Source organism: Oryctolagus cuniculus, chromosome 8, assembly GCF_051225735.1.
Source record: "Oryctolagus cuniculus isolate XC-2025 breed Fujian yellow rabbit chromosome 8, ASM5122573v1, whole genome shotgun sequence".
NCBI classification, from domain to species: Eukaryota; Metazoa; Chordata; class Mammalia; order Lagomorpha; family Leporidae; genus Oryctolagus; species Oryctolagus cuniculus.
In genome coordinates, this window is record NC_142874.1 from 124523060 (window position 1) to 124528316 (window position 5257).

The 5257-nt window shown below is 39.3% G+C and overlaps 1 pseudogene; it reads right to left on the bottom strand.

Moving 5' to 3' along the window:
• Positions 1 to 4241: 4241 nt before the first annotated feature.
• Positions 4242 to 4613, bottom strand: LOC149125143 (vesicle-associated membrane protein 7 pseudogene; annotated as a pseudogene).
• Between the last annotated feature and the right edge of the window lie 644 nt (positions 4614 to 5257).

The following is a 5257-nucleotide window of genomic DNA, read 5'->3' on the forward strand; positions in this document are numbered from 1 at the left end:
TATTTCTGTTTTAAAAAACAAAGTCAAATTATTCAATTGGTGACCATAAGTCTCAGTATTTTATATGCTATACCAGCTCCAAAAAATACCACAAATTTGGGGAAGACTGGGAGAGGTTTGTAAAAGGGTGCAAAATTTCAGATGGATGAGAGGACTAGATTCCTGTTGTATATATGGTGACCATAGTTACTAACAATGGATTAACTACAGTATTGTACTATGTAGGGCAATAGTCAAAGACCTCAGCAGTGTAATTGACATTGAGGAGATTACACACAAGAGTACTGAGGATGAAATTTTCAACATAAGTGTGTCTGCCCAAAACAATGGTGGCTATCCACTTGGAGAGGTAGTAAGGAGGAAAGTGTACCTGCAAGGGGAGTGATCTTGTATGTACTGCCCTCTGTAATTGTAATTTCTCTGCTATGACTTCTCAATTATTCTAAGTTACAAAGAAACACTGAAATAAAATAGAAGACTTTAATGACAAACTCTAAAAACATTTTTAAAGGGTTTTTATTTAAAATGTAAAGAGACAGGGAGGGGAAGAATGAGAGAGAGAGAGAGAGAGAGAGGAGAGGAGAGAGATAAGATATCAAGACCTCAGGCTGAAATGAGACAGAAACTCCATCCTGATTTCCCTAATGTGTGGCAGGGGCCTAAGTACTTGGGCATCTTCTGTTGTCTTCCTAGATGCGTTAATAAGAAGCTGGATCAGAAGCTGGGACTTGAACTGGCACTCTGATGTGGGATGCTGATGTTGCAAGTGGCAATTTAACTTCAGCTTGTTGTGCTACAATGCCGCCCCTGAAAATATTTAGTATATTACAGAAGTGATGTAAGTATTCTACTTGTTGTGATCTTTTTTTTACTCTTTAATATCTTCTCATGATTATAAATTTAAAGGAAGTTTAATTCCTGCTAGTTGTTTTTGATTCTGATATGAAAAATTATTCCAATTGTTCTGTATGTTGGTCTAAAAATCTATTTTTAGATTCATCTGCTTCATACTTGATATGTAGTTACCCATTTTAGTTTGACAAATCTAAAGTTTTAATTATATTAATACTTACAAGTTCAATGTGTGTTTCCTTTGGCCCATTAACTTTCTTGTTTTTCTACTTTTCCTCCTCTTCCTTCTCCTCCTCTTTCTCCTTCTTTTAAAGAACTTTTAATTTGAATGTCGGAGCGGGGAGAGGGAGGGAGGGAGGGAGGATGGACTTGTGCCATTCTTCACTGCTTTTCCCTGGCTATTAGCAGGGAGCTGGATTGGAAGTAGAGCAGCGGACTCAAACCAGTGCCCATATGGGGGGCCAGCGTTATGGTGTAGTGAGTGATCTGATTTTTAAAAGTGAAATCTGTCCTCATTTCATGGGGAGAATGAACCTATACATTATATCCTCCCCTTTAAATATTTATTTATTTATTTGAAATGCAGACAGCAGAGAGGGATAGAGAGAGACACACACACCACAGAGTGATCTCTCCCAGCTGCTGATTCACTCCCCAAATGCTTGTGACGGGTGGGTGTGGGCGAGGTTGATGGCAGGACCCAGTAACTCAGTGAGGCTCTCCCACCTGGCTGGGTACTAGGAAACCAGGTATTTGAGCCATCACTTTCTATTTCTCAAGCTGGCCATCAGCAGGAAACTAGAATCAGAATTGGAGTCAGGACTCAAACCCAGGCACTTGAAGGTAGGATTTAGGCGTCCTAAGAGGTGTGCCAACTGCTATGACAAAGGACCCTCCCCCCCCATGGCCCCTTTAGAGTGACTTCTTTTTCTGGCCCAGGGGATCGTCCTATTCAATGGATGCTAAGACACTTGGAGGAATATAGAATTGGCTTTACTTTCTGAGTCATTTTTATAGCATTGTGGGTATCACCTAACCAGTTACTTTGCTCATACACTCTTTATTCCCCGAATTCATCCTTAATCACCCTCCTTCCTAGGTGCTTGGGTCCTTGTCTAGGGTTACATGCAGCTATCTGGTTTGAGACTTAATTTGTTCCTACAAGTACCTTTTCCTCCTTTTCCTTGAACAGCTGATTCACTATGTTTTTGTATTACTCTTTTTTTAATCTTTTTTTTTTTTTTTGACAGGCAGAGTGGACAGTGAGAGAGAGACAGAGAGAAAAGTCTTCCTTTTGCCGTTGGTTCACCCTCCAATGGCCACCACGGCCAGCGTGCTGCAGCCAGCGCACCGCATTGATCGGAAGGCAGGAGCCAGGTGCTTCTTCTGGTCTCCCATGGGGTGCAGGGCCTAAGCACTTGGGCCATCCTCCACTGCACTCCCGGGCCACGGCAAAGAGCTGGCCTGGAAGAGGGGCAACCAGGACAGAATCCGGCGCCCCGAGCGGGACTAGAACCCGGTGTGCTGGCGCTGCAAGGCAGAGGATTAACCTATTGAGCCACGGCGCCGGCCATGTTTTTGTATTACTCTTAAATTTTAATAATTTTTTCAGTTTGTGCATCATTTATAATGAGACACATGCTTTAAAAAATCTTACACACATAAATAGAGAGGGGAACAGTTAAGTAATTGACCCTTAAAACATGCACATCAATGTTGCTCAGGTATGTATAAGAAAGGGAAATAAACATTCAGCTTTTTTCTTTGAATTAAAAATATTTGGAAATTATTACTTAGAAATACCAAATGTTTTTATAAAACAACTATATTTTCCAAAATGAAAATGCTGATTGAATTAAAAGGCATTAGTGTAGATAAGATGGAAAAAATATTTCTGCTATGAAACATCCACAAGAAAAGAGTTGCAGTGGATGTAACATGTCAAGTAAGGAATAAAGAAGCATGAATTTAAAGGTTAAGATGGAAGAGCAGGAACCATGTTCCAGATTAAGGGACACATATATATTCAAGGCACATGACTAAACAGGTGGCTAGGTTATATAGACTTATTGGTTCTTTCATTAGGAAAAGAGTAACACTAATTTCCATTTCATGGCACTTATTGATAAACAAGTGCAATCAGATCTATGACAGTAATGTCTTCCTTTCAGATGCACTATGACTACTAGGTAACAGATACCAGAGTAGCTAAGAAGTATGGCTAAAGTCAAAATTTCTTATCCTGCAGTATAATGGATGCTAAATTGTTTTGTTCTGTTTGTATGCATCGTACTATCTATTTTCTTTCAGGCTTCACAAAATAACTCTTCAAACTTTAGGCAGATCAGAAATTTATTAAACTGTAGAGGATGCACAAATTGTGCAACAGGAGTCAAACACAAACTCTGGAGCTGATTGCTGACTGTATTCAGTTGGTGCTTTTCCCAGAATGGGCAAATTTTCCCACACTCCCTCCTTTCGTACTGCTGTTAGCATATCCACTGTGGTTCCCTTTTCTCCTTTGGTGAATCTGAGGAATTTCCTTCTCCACTGTCTCTACCACCCCTTCTATTAACACATAAATATCTACAGAAGTAAAAGGAATACACATACATATATATAATATATAATATACATATATATATTAAGACCACAATTTTCAGCAATTTTTAAATCATGATTATCTCAAATCAACTGCAACGGGGAAGCAGAGAATAAGAGGCTATCCACTGAACTGTGAATGATCAGCACACTGACCTTTATCCTTGAAAGTGAAAAGCAGGACAAGGATAACTCTCTGTGTCTCCAAAGGGGCTGCCTAAATATTCCTCATCTAACTGAAAGGAAAATGTTTAATATTTTACCTGTCTGGACTCCTAGAAATAAACAGCACCAACAACTTAATTATGATTCCCCAAATAACAACTATTCTCCATTTATTGTGTTAGGTATTTTGAAGAACCTAAAACTCTTCAAGATCTCAAAACATTGAGAAGAAATATTAGCAATGCTATCTGTATCTCAGATGCTTTTGAGTTCATGAATAAAGTTCCTCCATAATTCTACCAGATAGCTTTTAACACCGGTTGTTTCCACCTTGGTGATACCTTTGTGCAATTACAAACAAAAATGTCTTTCAAAGTGGATGACACTAAACAAATAAAGGCCTTTTTAAGGCTTCTGCTGTAATGAATGGTTCAATCTGAAGTTCACTGGAATAAATTAGTTGATAGAACAAAGATAAATCTGGAGGCATAAAACAAGCTTAAAAAGAATGAAAAAAGGGTTGAAGAGACTGGCAGACACCATCTGTCAGTAGTGAAAGGCTTGAGTCACTCAGATTGATTTTAACTTGTTCTCGCACATCCTTGGTTACTGGTAACTTGTTCTTATCTTTTCATACAGTTTGGCCATGTAAATCCACCACAGGCAGTTGACACAATGATGTAGATGAACACAATTGATACGACAGTGATGACAGTGAGCTTGAGATTCTTCAGACACATGGCTCGGGCAGGATTTCTGCTGGCAGCTTTGAAGGTGACAGATGAATCCACAAAATTTTCTGTTTTGTCTATCAATAATTCCAGTCTTTCTCTCCGCTGCTTTATCAGATCTGTGTTTTTGACCAGGATTCCTTTCAATTTGACCACCTGGGCTTGAGTCTCCACCTCTTTGTCTAGGCCCTTGTTCTCAGAGTGATCCTTCAGTTGTGCAGTCAAGACATTTGAAAACTTGCTGTTCATGGCGTATGGAAATGCTGTCTCTGCTCTTGAACTATAAGAAGTTTGAAATCTCTTCCTTACCTCATTCAGAAAATTAAAGGCTTGGGAACATTCAAAATATTATTAGTGATACGAAGATACACTATCCCGTCTTGTTAGATGTAATGAAACAAGTAATTGTCATGTGAGTAAGATAGTTTGTTATTTTCATACAATATCTTGGTCAGAATCTGCTCTGTAACATCCAGGAAGTTTCTTCCACACCAAGCATGTTTGGCAAGGATAGTGGTTCCCTGGCAACAAGAGCAAAAAAGAGTTCCCCTGGCAACAACAACAAAAAGAATGGCCATAACTTCAATCTGTCTTGGCACCCAGTGAGGGCACTTGGACTCAGGACTAAGGGGCACATGTCAGCTCTGGGTCGCTGACTGCCTGCTCCCAGAGAAGGCTGGGACCAGATCTGATGCACTGCTCTTTTAGTTTTTCTGCTTCAGGACCACTAGGGGGAGATCAGCTCTAGTAAATCATTCCATTTTGCAGCATTACAGGATGATATTTTAAGAAACAAACCAGTGATGTGTGTGTGTGTATGCACATGTGTATCTTTAAAATATTAATAGTCTTAATTTTGAACAGTTTTAGGTTTACAGGAAAATTGAAAAACTACAGAGAATCCATAT